We start from the raw sequence: 19721 nt of genomic DNA on the forward strand, positions 1-19721 counted from the left end.
AAATCAATTGGTTGGAGGCACATTTTACTATCAGTTCTCTGGAGTCAGTATTGGTCACTGTATAGGTCAGATTTCCAAAGTCTTATTTTTATTTTATTTCTTTTTTTTTAAAGGTTTTTTGCAAGGCAATGGGGTTAAGTGGCTTGACTAAGGCCACACAGCTAGGTAATTATTAAGTGTCTGAGGTTGGATCTGAACTCAGGTACTCCTGATTCCAGGGCCCTCCCCCAAAGTCTTTTAATATAATTTTCCTTTATATTATATTATATTATTATTATGAGTGGGTCCATTGTTTTCTTCTTTCTGTTTATTTCATTCCACATCCATTCATGGATAGTTTCCTAAATTTCTCGGAGTTTTTCATATTTGCCAAATCATGAGTAATGGGTTGAGGGGGTGTGGGGTAAACCATTTGTCCTAGGTGTGAGTATGAACCTCCTTTAATCATGGTGGTCCAGCTTGACCAGGTAGAGCTATATTTAGACATTCACTTAGCAGTGCTTATACACTCAAGCCGGGCTTCTTATGGAATCCAGGTGGCCAGTTACACACCTTATTTATAATTTATGATACTTAGATAAGTCTCAGATTGGTAGGATGCCGACTTTGTTCTGTACCCCCATAACTGCCCAGATCAGGGGGCAGACCTAGCAGAGAGAGCCAACAGGAGCTTGCTTGCTTGCTAGCAGGGCAATAGCAGACAGTGGATCAGCATATGGACATGGAGCATATGGGACAAGGCGGAGAAGTGGACTAGGAACTTGGGGAACTGATAAGCAGACTTGGGCTATGCAGAGAGATCCGCCAAGGCTGTACAATAAAAGATATACCTCTCTCCAGGCCTTCTCAACATTTCTTTGGTCTCTCTGAATAAAGAACCTGCAAAGCAATGTGTCTGAAACATCTCACTCCCCTCAACTATGTAAGGCCTTACATTTGGCCACAGTTGACATGTCTAATTTGACTTACAGGAGGTATTGTGGGAAGAGTGAAAGTTCTGAAGATGAAGGACCTGACTTCAAATTTCGACCTGGATGTCCATTACCTTTGTGACTTTGGGCACAGTCCCTTAGCCACCCTGAGCCTCAATTCTTTCATTTGTAATCTAAGAGGTCTGGACTAGATGGCCACTGCGGCACACATGTGCTGGCCAGGACTGAACAGGGAGTGTTATCCAATGACACACTTTTAAGCTGAATCTGCATTTATTCACTTTTTCTCCATCACTTTCTCAAGTCTAGCTAATCAATCAGCAGAAGAATAAATCAAACCTTGGGCAAAGCAGCTCTCTCCTCCCTCCCTCCCTCCCTCTCTTCCTTCCTTCCTCCCTTCCTTCCTTCCTTCCTTCCTTCCTTCCTTCCTTCCTTCCTTCCTTCCTTCCTTCCTTCCTTCCTTCCTTCCTTCCTTCCTTCCTTCCTTCCTTCCTTCTTTCCTCCCTCCCTCCCTCATTCTTTCCCTCCTTCCTTTCTTCCTTCCTTCCTTTCCTCCTCTCCTCTCCCTCTGCCCACACAGGGAGCTCCTGTGGGTACTCTGTCCAAATGAAAATAATTCTTGATCACTGAAACCTCAAAATATTTCTTGGGGTTTTCAGGCAAGATTTCTTTGTTAAACTCAAATTATTCTGGATTGATCAACAATAGGTCCCATCCCAACCCCCCACTTGCTCAATTTTGGACCCTGATGGCTCAGGGTGAGTTGAAATAGCAATTGTTTCCCTGAGGGTCTTCCTCTCCCAGATTTATTTTATTCTATTTTTGCTTAGATAAAGAAGTCATTCTTTGCCTTATTTCTAACCTAATCTTAGTCATTGAATGGGTGTTTCCTCAGACAAACAGATCTTTAAGGTTTCCCTCTGCATCCAAAGTCATCTCTAGCCTTCCTGATCTATATTTGACCACTGGACCCAGATGGCTCTGGAGGAGAAAGTGAGGCTAGTAACTTTGCACAGTTCCCCCCCCCCCCATTTCAAATCCAATTCACTTGCAAGTCCCAATGTCAAGGTCTTCTTCCAGAATGAACAACAAACAACAAACCAAGCTCCCATCAGTGGCTTCTGCCAATTGCTAAGGTGTGAATGCTCACACTAAAAATTTAATGAGCTGATTGGGTTGGCTTCAGCACAGCCCATGTCTGATCTCTGAGATGCCACAGCTCATTCAGCTGTCTTCCTTCATTTGGCAGCCAGTGACTTCCAGTTCTAAGCTACTCCAGAGAGCACAGGTGTCTTCTTCCCTATCTCATGCTCATCACTTTCTGTAGAATCCAGGCTCCTCCGGTGATGGGCAGGTAATTTCAATGACTCCTCCATTGGCTAGGACTTAAAGGAGTATGCATCCATATGCATAAGGCCAACTCAGGAAGTAATGGTTGAAATGATAAAAAAAAAAAAAAAAACCTCAACAATCTAAACCTCATAAATTGCCTGGAAGATAAATTCTCTCTTCATATTTCTGAGAAATCTCACCAGCCTGTGACAAATAGTTTTGTTCTCCTAACACTTCTATGAAATTAGAACAATAGAAATAGTTGCTGGTAGGAAATAAATAATACTTAGATTTGCAAAATACTTTAAAGTTAGCTGTGTGACCCTGGGCAAATCCTGGAAGCATTCAAAGCTCCCAAGCAATTATAATAGCATATGGTTCAGGTGCTAATCTACATGTCGGATAGGTGGGGTGTCATTTTTCCTGGGAGCTCCATATGACAGTGAAATCATTGCTCCCCAAAATAAAACTCAATTTACAAAGCACTTGATGTATTTTATTTGAGCCTTAAATTAACCCTATGATGATAATATTTGTCCTTCATTTTTGAAAAAGATCATGACATCAGGTAGACGATGCCATGATGACAAGCTCATGAATTGGATTGGGGGGGGGGTCTGTGCTAAGTCACCCACTTTCTCCTACAGGGTCATCTAAAATCCAAAGGATAACTGGAGATGACCCTGGGTGTGAGACAATCAGGGTTAAGTGACTTGCCCAAGGTCACACAGTAAGTGGCTGAGGCTGGATTCAAACTCCTGTCCTCCTGATTCCAAGGCCAGTGCTCTATCCACTGCACCACCTAGCTGCCCAATGAATTAGGACTGCAGGTATCCTCTCCATTTTACAGATGAGAAACTCAAAGACATTGACTGGCCCAGAGAGATAGGAAGGGTCATAGGCTGTATTTGAACTCAGGTTTTCCCTACTTACACAAATTTCCCTATTTACATAAATTCTCCTAGGGCAGCTAGGGTGGCTAACTGCATAGAGCCTGGAGGCAGGAGAACTCATCTTCTTGAGTTCAAATCTGGCCTCAGATACTCCCTAGTCGTATAACCCTGGGCAAGTTATTTCTCCCTGTTTGCCTTAGTTTCCTCATCCAGACTGGAGAAGGAAATGACAAAACCACTCCAGTATCTTTGCCAAGAAAACCCAAAATGGAATCACAAAGAATAGGACACAACTGAAAAATTGACTGAACAACAAATTCTCCCAACTGCCAGCTAAAGGAACAAAGATTAGGAGTCAAAATTGAATTAGAGTAATTAAACTAATTAAAAGAGTCAGAACCAGCCTGAGGTCCTTATCAGGGATACACATAAAGTTATGTGGATACACATGAAGTTGAACCCCTGAACCCCAAGCTCTTGGCCAAATCCTATTTGCTCACTACCCCTGCCCTTCAGTTATTACAGATGTCTGCAGCTCCTCTCACTGACCTTTGCATATTTCATACTAATTTTCGATGTCTGCTGTAATCTTTAACATTAATATACTTAGAATAAATCTCCCCCAAAAGTCATACTTAACTCCAAATGGATAATCTAATGCTAATGGTAAACTCATATTCTCCATGAGCCTAAAGCTAAGCAAAGGTCTTGATGGGGTGGGGTGGGGGGTGCTAATGGCCTTCAGGAATATCACCTACTGGGAAACAAATTTAGTATTCAAATATGATCAAAGGACTGAGACCTGGAAGGGACCCCATCAGAGTTCAACTCCATGCCCTGTTTTATTAATGGGAAAACTGAGGTCCAGAAAGACTAAATGATTTGCCTGGACTCCCATTCACCATAAAAATGGAGGGACTAGGATTTAAATCGAAAGCTCCTTAGAACTAATCTAAATGAATCAAGTTACACGGACAAAGTATATATTTTTTATGAATTTTCATGAATTTCCATCATTTTCACATGTCATAAGAATGAAATGTACCCTATTAAAGAATGAATGAGTCAATCAATCAGTAAGCGCTTATAGGTACACACTATGGACCAGGTAAGAGAGACACAAAGGAAGAATAAAAATTTTAAACAGAATAATAGCCTATATTTTTATAGTTCTTGCTGTTCCCAGACACTGTGCTAAGCAAATTGATCATTATTATCTCCTTTGATCTTCACATAACACAGCAGAGTATACACTCTGTCTGCGAGACAACATGTGCATTTGGAGGTAGAGTATCCCCAGTGGGCTCACTTTTACACTGTCGAGATGGATCCTCAAAGAAGTGACTGATACCTTAGGTTAACCGGTAGGGAGATAACTACAAACATTAGCTCATAAGCCCCAACCAGTGTGCTTCCTATTAATAATCAGTCATTACACAATTAGCTCTTATAAAAGACATTTCTTCAAAAGGCATAGCAAGATAAAGCACTGGCCCTGGAGTCAGGAGTACCTGGGTTCAAATCCGGTCTCAGACACAATAATTACCTAGCTGTGTGTCCTTGGGCAAGCCACTTTGCCTTGCAAAAAACAAAAAAAAAAGGGGGGGGGCATAGCAAGAAAAGTAGTTATAAAACCCTCCCTCAAAAAACTGGGGAGTTTCTCATAGGAATACATAAATTCTTATATATTCTTGGTATAGGAATATCAAAACAATCATGAATAGGTTAGATGTCAACTCTCACTTGCAGTGAAACTGCAAGTTCTGTTCGACTAGATAAAATAAGTCATAAAATGGGATCCTGTGATAATCAGGATTTGACCCCAGGATCCACCACCAGGTCCTTATGACCCTCCCAACATGTTTGTATTACCGATAAAAATGTACTTTGCTTGCAACCTGCTCCTCTCTCTGAGAGTACTTTTTATTCTTTCTTTGTGGCCCTCTTACCTGGTCCATAGTGTGTACCTATAAGCACTTACTGATTGATTGATTCATTCATTCTTTAATAGGGTACATTTCATTCTTATGACATGTGAAAATGATGGAAATTCATGAAAATTCATAAAAAGTATATACTATATAGTATATACTATATAAGTGCATATACTACTATAGTAGCACAATGGAAATAAGCAGAGGGAATCAGAAATTGTGGGTTTCAACCCATGAAACTTTAAGAAAGCTTTATAATATAATCATTAATAAAAATAACTTTAATATAATATATAATAAAAATAATAAATATATAATAGATATTGCTATAGCATGTTCTTTGTGGCTTATAAATAAATGAGCTGGAAGTATGTGACATCAGTTTCCCTAACTGAATACCTTCCTTCCTGTTTATGCTTGCTCTTTGCTTGCAAGTTCCTTCTCTTTTTTGGGTAGAAAGAACATTAAATTGGCAAAATATGAATTACTATTTTGAAGCTGAATATACTGAAGCATAAATTAATTAAATTTGACTATTTACTTGTGGGGTGGGGGCAGTGGAGGTAATGTGGCAGTTCAATAAGAGGAAACTCCCAAAGCATCCATTTGCATGAAGAATGGTTCATTTTATGGAAAATTTCCCCCTCCCTTCCTAACACTTTTGTGCAGGTTTAGTTTGCCTTTTTGCAAAGTATTCGAAGTTAAAGAAAGCAAACTATGTTAGCGGAGAAAGTACCTGAGGGCCCCTTTATCCCAACCCTGCTCCTTTTACAGATGGGACCACTGAGGCATTGGACCCATGTGCAGGCACACAGCAGAGATAGCAATTGAACCAAATACTGACTCCAGGGTTCTTTTCATGCAACACTGCACGAGTGATTTGGGGGTTGGGGGCAGCCATCGCCTTGTTAGAAGGGATAGTTGGGAGAAAGAAGGAACAGTCACCCATCTCTCTCTCCTTTCTTGCATTCCCCTCTGCAGACATGTCTGCCTCTGTTCCAACTGACCTTTGCATAATTCATGGTGATTTTAGATTTTAACTATAATCTCTGCCCTTTAGAGAATGGACCAAAAAGATTCAGGTTCTTTGAGCATTCCATTTGGGAAGAGTATTTGTACCGATCATAGAAAATGTCTATTTCTTTGCTTAAAAGGGATAGCCATGTCATTTATTATTAATAAAGGACAATGGGGAGGGGGTTTCTGTGGTTCCCCAGCTGTGCAGTGGCCACCAAAGGGACAAAGAAAATCTTCTGTCCTCAGGAGGAAGCCACTGGGGAGGGTGGATTTCTTTCTTTCCTTTTGAAGCCCCAATCTTGCTTCAAAAGAGTGGTTTTCTCACCTCACAATCCAAACCAATGGGCATTCTTTATCCTGACACCTGTGACTACAAAAGAGGGAAGTCATCAGTTTGCAGAGGGAAGAAGAGAAAGAGAAAAACGTGCCTTTCATAAGTAAGCTGAAGGGGGAAGATCCATTTCTCTCCAAAGGAAACCACTGAAAGGGTTTTTCTTTTTTTCCTTCATTATTCCCTACAACTGTCCGTTCCAAGCAAACGTGACTTGAAGTAATGGATGCATTCATGATTTGGTTCTTTAGAAAGCTGGTGCTTTTCTGTATCTAAGTGAATGTGTATTTGAGTATGTGTGTGTGTGTGTGTGTGTGTGTGTGTGTGTGTGTGTGTGTGTGTGTGTGTGAATCCAAGAAGCTCATGTTTCCAAAAAGAGAAGAGAACAAGTTATGTTTATTTTGTACGATGCACTTTACAGATAGCTCATTGGATCCTATGAGGTAGGGGCTATTATATTATGACCCCCATTTTATAGGTGAAGAATCTGAGGCAGGCAAAAGTTAAGTGATTTGTCTAGGGTTTCACACAGTATCTGAGGTTGGATTTGAATTCGGGCCTTCCTAACCCCAGTGTTCTTCCCATTGCCTCACTTAGCTGCCTTAGGTAAGAGCCAGATCACAGCAAAACAAATGAGGTAGGTAGATCAATAAAGAATTTAGTTGGGGCAGCTAGGTGGCATAGTGGATAAAGCACCAGCCTTGGAGTCAGGAGTACCTGGGTTCAAATCCGATCTCAGACACTTAATAATGACCTAGCTGTGTGGCCTTGGGCAAGCCACTTAACCCCATTGCCTTGCAAAAATCTAAAAAAAAAAAAATTTAGTTAAGAGCATCCAATCAGTGAGCATTTATTTGGCACCTACTTAATACCATTGTATGCAATAAGCATTGGGAGTACAAGATAAAGCAAAAAGCCTTCCCCACTCTCTTTCATGATGCACCTTGGAGACTGTTTAATCTAGCAATTATAAGGAAGGGATTTCACAGGGCAGGATTCATAAGCAGAGCCTGAAAAAAGCTAAGGACATATTTCTGTTACACTCTTGGATGTAATTCTTGCAAACAAGGGAGTGTAGTTGGAATTATAGGTGGATAATTGCTTTAATTCTTGGCAAATTTTGGCCATGTCTCTAGGTTTCTACCAAAAAAAATACTCTAATGATAATAAAAAGAGCTATTGGCATATGTAGCTTGGAGGTTTGCAAGAACTCTGTAGGCCAGGACTACGGGTGGCAATTAGGTGGGATAATAGCAGGAAGACTGGGCTTTGAAACAGGAAGATCTGAGTTTGAATCCCACCTCGGACTTGTCCTGGCTATGGGACCATGAGCAAATCACTGAACCTATTTCAGCCTCAGTTGCCTCATCTGGAAATTGGAGATAACAATAACAATAACCTCTCAAGGTTGTTGTGAGGACTAAATGGAATAATTTATTTCCCTGTTGTCTAAAAGAGGAAAGTGAGGTAGAAGCATTCAGGAAGGACACAGGAAATGTCATGGTGGCCCGATTCCCTTTTAGATGAGGCAAAACGGTTTGTCTATCAGACCTGAGGAGGGGAGGGGCTGGGTATGGAGTCCTAGGGTCCAATGAGGTCGATACATGGCAGTGGTGCCCTCAGGTGTCAGTGGTCTCTTTGGCATCTCTTCTCAAACTGTGCCAGTGGAAGAGGGGATCCCATGAAGCAGTCCAGAGGTTCCATGAAGAAAGAAATTATATGAAGGAAAAGCACAAATAACAAGTGAGGTTTTTGCTTGATACTGAAATCCATCATCTAACTCAACTGTTGACTTCTTAATGGTCTTGAAGGAATCTCTGGATACACTCAGTTGACTGTCTTGGCAGAACTGAATGTAAAATAACTAACATTAAGTTTAAAAAAAGTCAGTACATTAAATTGTAAACTCCTTGAGGGCAGGGACTGTTGTTTTTTTACCCCTTTTTTTTTTCATAACTCCAGAGCATGGCAAACAGTAGGTACTTAATAAATATTGATTGATTAAATAAACATTTATTAAGTGTTCACTAATGGCTGACACTTATGCCCCACTGCAGATAACTGAGCAAGATTGGGAAGTTTGCAGAGAGAAGAGAGCATGAAAGTTAATAACCAATACTGGCAATGGAAATAAACACACAGGAATCTAGTTCAAATAGAAAATCAAAAATTCTTCTGGGAATGACTTGTCCAGAAAAAACAACATATGATACCAGTTTCCAAAAGTAGGCTTACTTCCAGTGATTTTGGTTCATGAAGTGAATTATGTTGCCAAATTATAAAAGATAGCCACATTGTTCTGGAAAAATTAAAAAGGCATTTACCATCAACACACAATTTCTTTTTTTGAAAAAAATATGATCATTTGACAAGCTCTCATTCAATTTCATTTAGTATTAGCATAGGAAGAAATTTTTTAAATTTTGTGATGCATCTTACCATGTGAGCCATCAAAATTAATTATTAAAGCCAGGGGCTGTTGACAAAGGGGGTCTAGCTGTGTAGACCTGAAGCTGCAAGGTTATCTACCTGCCCATAGCAGGCAAAAATCCTTGGGACTTTCTCTTTTTTTACCTTGCTTGTAAGGGGTGAGTGGCAGAAGGATTAGAGGATCATAAATCTGGAAAGAGATCTCAGAGGCCATCTAAGAACAACCCACCCATTTTAAAGATGAAGAAATGGCAGTCTGCTTGGTTAAGTGCTTTGCCTAAGGTCACAGGTAATAAGTAGCAGAATCAGGATTCAAACTCAATTTTTTTTTATTCCAAATACAGAGTTCTCAAAAGGGAAAAGCAGTCAGAAGGACTGAGTTGGAGTCTAAGAGCCTGAGATGCCAGAGGCTTGGAGTTGATAGGAAAGACTAGGTGGAAGAAGAGGGTGTGAGGGAGTGGGGCAGATGTGTTCTGGCTCCTCAAACACCTTACCTTTTTCCAGGATCATATAAGTATTTTGAAGCCCAGTCAAGTTCTGGACCTGAATTGCAATTATATGTATAAATGGTAGTTATTATCAGTTATGAATGATTAATGCAAATATATAGGATCATTGATCTAGAACGAGAAGGAAACTCAGAGCTTACTAGGCTGACTTTTTCATTTTACTGCTTAGGAAACTGAGGCCCAGGGTGGTTCATGAAATGTCCTAAATCATTCAGGTAATAAGCCTCAGAGGTAGCGATTAATTGCAGGTCTTCTGGGAGTACTTTTTCCACTTCATGCATTAAAAAAATCCAAGTTAGTATAAAAATTTACTGTTTCCGATGTGCTAAAAAATTACGATAATTTAATTTTCTAGAGTGGAAGAAGTAATTCTATTTTAAGATATGCTAACTATCTAGAGGATTTTTTTCCATTGGTTTGAATCATCTGTGTCCATGTTGTAATTAAAAAATAAAGATGAGTTAAAGCTCTTTGTGAAACCTTTTCTCCCACAAAATAAACAATTTGCTAATGGGCTGTTCTTGGTGACTTTGCAGTCATTCCTAAAGGCAAATGGGTTTTTCCCAGCTTCCCTCCCTTCCTTTCCAAGAGATAATTGGCTTCTACAGGTGAAGTTCAATATTTTGGACTTGTAATCTCTTATCTTTGTTTGATTTTGTAACACCTTCTTCCCCTCCACCCATGAGAATTCCCTTTCTGTTGTATAGCATCCATTCACTATTTAAACTCATTTAAAAATTTTTTTTAAATTTATTTAAGGCAATGGGGTTAAGTGACTTGCCCAAGATCAAACAGCTAGCTAATTAAGTGTCTGAGGTCACATTTGAACTCAGGACCTCCTGATTCCAGGGTCGGTGCTCTATCCACTGTACCATTTAGCTGCCCCTAAACTCATTTTTAAAAAAAGTTTTTAGCCTGTCTTTGTGGCTTAAACAACTGGGTTTCCAACAAATACATAGAACATCGAAGTATGTTCAAAATACAAGTGAATGAGATTATGCTTCACACCTGGGATCTTTGAGTACTTGTGGAGAAGGAAAGAGGTTCCCAACAGGTTGGTAAATGTCCCCTTGGACATTCTCAACTGCAAATAAAAGTGGACCCTTCCAGTTTTAAGTTCAGGGAAGTCAAGACATCAGTCTTGTGATGGACTTCAAGAATGAAAGATGAACAAGTTGTATGACTCTATGACTCTACATTTCCAGATGGTTTTTATCCAGAATCTAACAATCCCACGAAAAACTTATCTAGTAATTACTTAGTGATTGATCAATGCATGTTTTTTCCTTGGGGGGGGGCGGGGAGCAAGGACCTTCTATTGTGAATGCCTTCACAAATCGGGACCTAGATACTAGGTCCTATTATGCCACCTAGACATACCACTTCCCCTTGCACAGAATAATAGGGAACTCCTCTCTGCCTGAGATCTGTGATCCAGGGATGTCACCAAACTTGTACCTGGTCATACCCTCCCAACTGGTCTTGATGCTTCTGATTCCGTCTCTCTCCAGTCTAATTCACCTTTCACACCTCTACCTAAGGGGTCAGATGTGAACAAAAGTCTCCCTGTTCAAAAAATCTTCAGTCAATTTGCCAGTATGGCCAGAGGGACATGGGAAATAAATCTGGGACATTAATGCATTGTTGGTGGAGCTGTGAACTCATCCAACCTTTCTGGAGAGCAATTTGGAATTATGCCCAAAGGGCAATAAAAATGTGCATCCCCTTTGATACACCACTGGGTCTATACCCTGTAGAGATCATGAAAAAGGATAAAATCATCACTTGTACAAAAAAAATTCATAGAAGCTCTGTTTGCGGTGGCAAAAAAATCGGAAATTGAGTGAATGTACATCAGCTGGGGAATGGCTGAACAAATTGTGTTATATGTATGTTATGGAAACTACTGTTCTATTAGAAACCTGGAGGGACGGGAATTCAGAGAAACCTGGAAGGATTTGCAACAACTGATGCTGAGTGAGATGAGCAGAACAAGAAGAACACTGTACATCCTAACAGCAACATGGGAGTGATGTTCAACCTTGATGGACTTATTCATTCCATCCCTGCAACAATCAGGGACATCCTCCATCTGTGATGGAGAATAGCATCTGTATACAGAGAAAGAACTGTGGAGTTTAAACAAAGACCCAAGACTATTACCTTTAATTTAAATTTAAAGATAAAAGATATCTTATGTAATTTTGCTATCATATATATGTATATATTCCTTAAGGATATGATTTCTCTCTCAAATACATTCAGTTTTGATCAATGTATAGCATGGAAACAATGTAAAGACTATCAGACTGCCTTCTGTGGGGGGTGGGGGGAGGGAAGCGAGATTGGGGGGAAAATTGTAAAATTTAAAAAAATTTAAAAAATCTTAAATCAATCCCCTAAAAATTTAACCTGTTAACATAAAAAACAAACTCACTGACTAAAAACTGAAGGCTTTTGGCAATGTGGTGCCCAAGTACCTCTGAAGACTTTTCCCACCCATGATATTCTTCATAAATTCTACCTTTCAGTCAGACTGGACTAGAAGCCATTCCTTAAACTCGATACTTAATTTAGGCCTCTGGGAAGCCACAGAAGATTTTCATTCCCACCTCATCTTTGCCCTTCCAAATCCTCATCCTTTTTCAAGGCTCAGCTCAAAAGTTAGGAGCTCTTTGCAGCCTCTCTTCATCCCTCAGCGATTACTACTCTGGCTTCCGCTTTTCCTTGCATCACACCTATTGGCTAAAGTTGCATTCTTCTAGTAGATTGTAAGCTCCCTTCAGGCAGACATCAGCTCATTTTTGTCTTTAGATCCCCAGCACCTGGCATGAATATACAAAATTGTTTGAATTGAAGCCAATTGAAAGGTCATAAAATTTGAGAAAAACAAATATTTTAATTCTAAAGGTTGAATGATAAATGCATGTTGGTTTTCTTTTTATTTTAAATCAGATTCATGCTTTTTAGGTTTTCTGAGACATAATGATGATGATGAAGAATTTATATAATCCCGTAATGTTTGGATGTACTTTATGAATATTATTTCACTTAATCTTCACAACAATACCGAGAGGTAGGTACTGCCATTATTTGTCAGATGAGGAATCTGAGGTTTTAGCATAAGCCTGGCCCCTGTCCTAGAATATTCTCCCCTACTCACCGCTACCTCTAAGAACCTCCACCCTTTCATCTAAGTTCAAGCCAAGGGTCACCTCTTCCTTGATCCAGCTCTCCAGTCAGCTCATGGTACCTCTCTCCTTCCCACCAAAGTTATCTTGCATCCTTTTGAAAGAAACCTTTTTCCTTACTTCTGTGAGGATTTACTATGATCTCACTCTCTCAGAGAAGGTTTGACTCCATCTCTCTCTCTCAAGGTTCTGGGGTATTCCTGAAGAGATGAGGGTATCTTTCTCACTAGGACTCTCAGTTTCTTTTAACCTATTAATATCAATTTGATTTTAGGAAGGAATAGTTACTTCCCCCAACAAGTTCATGTCCAGATTCAACATCTCTGCCAGATGAGTCCCTTTCTGAGATTCTGGATTTCCTTAATGCTAAACTGAGCAACTGTACAAGCCAGTGGGGACACCAGTGCATCTGTACCAGGCTTCCTGGTTCTGATATCTCCACAGTCATGAGGTCATAACCATCTCTAATCTCCTTCATTGAAAACATGAAAGAACAAATGTTGAGGTAGAGAATGAAGGAATGTATTCATGGATCTTGGATGGGAGAGGGCCTGAGGTCTCTCCATTGTCTCCCTTTTTCATGGAAACACAGTAAAAAAAAAAGATTTCAGAAAGACAGGACTGACTCAGGTCAATTTGTTTTGTTTTTTCCAGTTGTGTCTGACTCTCCATGACCCCATTGGGGGTTTCTTTGCTGAGATAGGGGAATGATTTGCCATTTCCTTTTCCAACTCTTTTTACAGATGAGGAAACTGAGGTCAGCAGGGTTAGGTGACTTGCTCAGGATCACACAGCTAATAAGTGTTTGAGGTCAGATTTGAGCCTAGGAATATGAGTCTTGCACAAACTGGCATTTAATAAATTCTTATTAATTAATTGAGTGATAGCTAGTGTTTCTCAGAATCCCAGAATTCCAAGATTGGAAAGGTTGAGAGGGTCCAGCTTCTGGTCCAACCCCAACCTGAAAAACAAAGAAATATAAAAACAAGCAAAAACTGCCTCCTACAGCATGCCTGGCACATGATCCTCAAACCTTAAAGACCTCGGGGGAGGAAGAAACCCCTTTCCCTAGAGGCAGGGTCTTCTACTTAGTGATAGATTTTCTCGTTAGTAAGGTTTCCCTAAATTTGTCTTTGCCACTTCTTCTAGAGGCCACTAGATGGCGAGGTGAGAACAGTGTTGGGCTGAAGTCAGGAAGATCTGAATTCAGATTCAGACTCAGACTCTCACCAGCTACATGACCCTAGGCAAGTCACTTTGTTGGCCTCAGTTTCCTTATCTGTAAAAAGAGTTGGAGAAGGAAATTTTCCTATTTCAGCCAAGAAAACCCCAAATGGGGGTCATGGAGAGTCAGACACAACTGAAAATGACTGCATAATAACAAAACCTAAGTTTTCTCATCTGTGAAATGGAGATAATAGTGTTGTGAAGACCAAAGAAAATCCCAAGTGAAAAGCACTTTCCTTTACAAATGTAAGTTTGTGAAAATGAGGAGGATGGCGACAATGCAGTCTGACTCTGGCAGACCAGAGAAGAACTATCCCCTCTTTATTTCTGTCAACCTGAGTACATTAATTTACTTGTTCTCCAGAACACAGTGTGACTCATGTTGAATGGCAAAAAATCCCAGTACTTTCAAACCTCTAGAACAAGAGTTCTTAGCTTGACTTCAAAGAACTTTTTTAAAAAATATTTTTATAGCTGTATTTCAATCTAATTAGATTCCTTTGTAATTCTATATATTTATGCATTTAAAAATTTTGTTTCAAGGAGTTCCTAAGACTTCACCAGACAGTCAAAAGGTTCCTTTTTAGACAAAACAACTTTTCTTTTGAGCCACCCCCCCATTTTTGATAAAATAGCTAGACTTCCTTCTCTTGTACTTTTGAAAGTAACTTTTTAAATATATAAATAAAGATTTTATAATGAACTATGAAAATTCACCAAATTAGATGCATAGTCTCATGTTCTGGACTCTCAAAATCCTTTCCAATCCCTCTTTTGTCATTCAGTGTCATTCATCTCTTGAAGTTTTATGAATACACTATGTAAGCTTTTCTTTTTTTCAAGTCACTGATAAAAATGTTATCAGACCAGAGACAAACACAGATCCTAGGACCCTCCATTGAAGACTCCTACCATGCTAACAGTGAATCCTGAATGACTAGTCAGATCTAGGGTGGGAGATTTTATCAATTGCTTTGTCTCAAACTGGATAATCTCTTTCTACATCTTTTCTCTGTGGAAAAACCTTACCATTGTAATAACCTTATTTAAAAAAAGGAAATCAGATTAAAAGGACATTTTCTAATTTTGATGAAGCCCACTTAAGCCAAGCTATTGACTAAGTACTAGTACTCTCATTAACTCAGGGTTTTTTAGAGAAGATAGTCTTATGAGGGCATAGTGGCCAATTACAGAGGATCAAAAGCAGAATGAAATGAAGAATTGCTGACCCCATCCCTGACCCTCATCACTGAGTCCTGGTATACCACCAGAGAGAAAAGTCTTAGTTACAAAACACATTTATAATTTGGGACTTGATGGTCAAGGACTCTTCTATGACTCTGGAAGAGAGAGTCAGGCTGCTGACTTTCTATAGCTCTGCTTCATTTAAATCCAATTCATATCCAAGTCAAGAGAGTACCCTCATGATACTGCTGAGCCTCTTCGAGATTGAAGGTTGAACAACAACACACCTGGATTATAAATCCATTCATAAGAGCATAGTTTTAAATGAAGCTAGAAGGAATTGTAAAGAATATGAAATCTGGGGCAGCTAGGTGGCATAGTGGATAAAGCACTGACCTTGGGAGTCAGGAGTACCTGGGTTCAAATCCTGTCTCAGACACTTAATAATTACCTAGCTGTGTGGCCTTGGGCAAGCCACTTAACCCCATTTGCCTTGCAAAAAAAAAAAAAAAACCCTAAAAAGAAAAGAATATTAAATCCAACCCTTTCATTTTTGGATGAAGAAATTGAGGCATGAAGAAGTTAGATTACATTCAGTATCACATAGGTAGGAAATAACTAAGGCAGAATTTAAACTCAAGTCTTCCTCCCATTGCCCCATTCCATCCACTTTGCCATCTAGATACCTCTAACTAGCTTTCTGATGTTGGGCCATGATTTCCTCACCTGCAAAATGAAGGTGTAGAGCTTCTCTCAGTTTTCGGACTTGGACTTTCATGTTAATACTTTTGAATACATGGAGTAAGTCTGCTGACCTATAAAGATGATTTATTTGTCTCAGAGACTCTTAGATAAGAATACTTGACATATCTATTATTAACAAAGGCATTTATTTGCATGCAAAGCAGTTAAAAACAGTTTATTGGCAAATACAAGAAGGTTCCAGCAAACTTTTACTCCCCTTCTATATCTAGTGATTAGAATGCTCTACTAAAAGCATGATCTTATTGATGATTCTAAATTAAAGGAGGTTAAAATTAATGAGTACTTATTGCAAATAAACAAAAGAGCAACTCTCAAAATTATAAATGTTTTCCCTAGCTCTAATCCATTTATTTAACTTACATTTCTCAGATCTCAGCTGCTTTTAACTAAGTCTGAATAATGTTGAATACTCTTGCAGCCCCAAAGTTTTTTGCTTTGCATGTGCTCATTCAAGTCCCTATTGCTACAATTAAGTGGATTTAGATATTATTTTATCTCAGTAGAGGTAAAGGCTGGGGAGTTACCCATCCTCTTTCATGTGGAAGATGACTTAATTAAGACACCTCTCAATCTGTTTGTTTTTTTCTGGTTAATTAAGCCCAATTTCTTTACCTCCTAAGTCCTAGATTCTAACTCTTTAATCTTCCAAAGATGTCATTCAAAACAGGGAGAGTTAGCAATAAAGGTTATGAAATAAGGAGGTACACAATGTATTTGTAGCACAATGAGTTGGTTTTTTGCTATTCCCATTCTGACATTGGTAATCTAGCTCTCCAGTGGTTGAGGGTCTGCTTTGGCTCTGGTTTTCCCCAATGTCTGGATTTCAAATTTGAACTGCAAGTCTTCAGATTCCCTTTTTCCTCTTGATTTCGAGATCTTGCCAATAATGATTGTCCTTCCCCTCCCCCCTCCTATCAGTTGCCCTGCTCCTACTTGGGAAACAACAAAGCTTTCTAATAATTAAAGCTACGGCAAGATGGAAAGGGCCTTATCTGCAGGTGGTGACTTTCCCTGAAATCAATGGTTGAATCGCTTGAAATGTGAAATGTGAATGGAGTCATATATTGGAAATGAGATACTTGTTCAAAGTCAACCCCCAATAGGCAAAAGGTCAACGTTTTCAGATGAAAAAATTGAAGCTATATATGGTTTTATGAAAAATGCTCCAAATCATTATTGATTGGAGAAATACAAATTAAAACAACTATGAGGTACCACTTCATACCTATCAGATTGGCTAAAATGACCAAAAAAAATCAATGTGGAGAGGATGTGGGAAAATTGGGACGATATTGGTGGAGTTGTGAACTGATCCACCATTCTGGAGAGCAATCTGGAACTATGCCTAAAGAGCAATAAAACTGTTAATACCCGGGTGGCTAGGTGGTGTAGTGGATAAAGCACTGACCCTGGAGTCAGGAGTACCTGGGTTCAAATCTGGTCTCAGACACTTAATAATTACCTAGCCATGTGGCCTTGGGCAAGCCACTTAACACCGTTTGCCTTGCAAAAACCTAAAAAAAAACTGTTAATACCCTTTAATCCAGCAATATCAGTACTAGATTTATATCCCAAAGAAATCACAAAAAAATGGGGAAAGTTCCACCTGTTCAAAAATATTTATAGCAGCTCTTTTTGTAGTGGCAAAGAATTGAAAATTGAAGAGATGCCCATCCATTGGGGAATGGCTGAACAAGTTATATTCTATGAATGCTCTGGAGTACTATTGTTCTATAAGAAATCATGAGTGGTCAGACTTTAGAGAATGCTGGAAAGTCTTGCATGAACTGATGCTGAGTGAAGGGAGCAGGACCAAGAGAACATTGTCCACAATTGACAACAACACGGTGAGATGATCAATTGTGATGGACACAGCTCCTCAGACATCAAGGACAAACTGAGAGACCTGATATGGACAATGCTATACACATCCAGAGGAAACAAACCACTGAGCCTGAATGCAGAGTAAAGCATACTAGGTTTACTTTTTTAAGACTTCTTTTATGTTTTTTATTTCTTTCCCACGATTTTCTCCCCTTAATTCTAATTCCTCTTTACATGACTAATATGAAAATATGGCAAATATGAATATATATGTACAATTTTTATTAGACTGTTCACTGCTATGGGGAGGGGGGAGGGAAAGGAGGCTGGTAGAAAAATATGGGACTCATAATTTTACTAATGAATGAATGCTGAAAAACTACCTTTGCATGTAATTGGAAAAATAAAAATAAAAATGAAATAGAAAAAGATATAAGATGCCTGTTCAGGCACATTTAGTTAAGACTCAGGCTCTGAGATCCCTTGCAGCTCTGACAATTCATGTCTGGGGATTTTTGACTTGGATTCAATTGTCAATTTAACGGCATTCATGGTTTTAAATCTACTTTCAGACTTCTTTTTTGCACATATGTCTATACCAACCATTAATTCTTGTTCCTGTTCTGATTCCTGGCCTTTATCGAACCCTGCAAGGCTGCCTAGACTCCTGGTCCTAGATTTTCCTCCTTAAAAAGGTCTCCCATTCTCACTGATAGCAATAGCATTCTGACAAGCAAGGAACCTGGAGGAAAAAACCCCACCATTTCCTTCTGTAAATCATTCAGGGTTACTACCAGCTCATAATGGAGAAACAAACCAAATTCTAATTGAGTCAGAATAAGGTTATATACCTAAGGGTAGATTTGAACTCAGGTCCTGAATCTGGGGCCAACACTCTAGTCACTGGGTTATCTATCTAGGGTCCCAGAAACAGATTTAGAATCGGAAAGAATCATAGGATCATCGACAAAACTGGAATGGAACTGAACTGGAAAGCCATTGAATCCCATCCCAATACCATTTTACAGGTGAGGAAATAGGCACAAGGTGTTTAAATGACTTACCACAGGTCATCACAGCAAATATCTTGCAGGTCCAATAGTCCAATCCTACCAATTTACAGGGATCACTCCCAGGGAGTTGAGAGCCAGCTGCAGCCAGCCAGTTGTTAAATTTTGTGTGAATATTTGTACCTCAGGAATCAGCATAGTTATGAGTCAGGGCTTAATTTATTGTTTTATTAGTTGTCCAGATTAAGAAAGAAAAATGCTAATAATGCAGATAAAACTTAAAAGTATGTGCATATACATTTTTTTCCTTTAGAGAGCTTGTTGTTAAACATTCATTAGCATACTTCCAGATGCCCCATGGGTCTAGCCAGATGGGAGCCATGGTGTAAAGAGAGCTAGGGCCTGGAGTCAACAAACTCATCTTCTGAGTTCAAATGTGACCTCAGACACTTCCTAACTGTGTGATCCTAGGCAAGTCATTTGACTCTATTTGCTACAACCATGACTCTGAAAGAAAGAAAGTTGAGGTGGGAGAAAATGCTCATGTTTGGGGATTTCAGGGAAGGTGCTGGTGGTTGGACTCTTTCAGGATTTCATCGCTTCTTGGTGGCCCTCTGTTTCTTCACAGACATGTGGGAACTGTTTATCAAAACTTGGTGGCATCAGGCCCATTTTGTGATCAGCCAGATGAATCAGAAACTGTTTTCTTTCTCCCCTGATACATTCTACTAGTAATGCCAATAATGCTTTCTGGAAAATTGGCAGATATGAGAGTCTCTGTAAGTCTTAAAGAACCTTCTAATTTTGTTTTGGTTTTACTAAATGAAAAAGCTAACCCAGAGTCTTCGTGGGCATCATATTGAGAACCAGAAATAGGAAAACAGAGTTGACGTAGGCAAGATGTGCCATTGTGCAGCTAACACAGTTCTCCAAATGGCCCATAGATTAGTCCAAACCTACAAAAATGTGTGGGTTTTAAATGGTATTACTTTGCAATGAACTCTATCACTTTAAAAACTCACAAACTTTTAAAGAAATAACTAAATGAGGATTTACCCAAGCAAAGGCTTATAAATTTTGGGGGGGATTGATTATGGCAAACAAGTATGGTCCACATGGGTGGGTCCTTGGTCTGGTTGGT

Source organism: Macrotis lagotis, chromosome 7 (assembly GCF_037893015.1).
Source record: "Macrotis lagotis isolate mMagLag1 chromosome 7, bilby.v1.9.chrom.fasta, whole genome shotgun sequence".
Classification (NCBI taxonomy): Eukaryota; Metazoa; Chordata; class Mammalia; order Peramelemorphia; family Peramelidae; genus Macrotis; species Macrotis lagotis.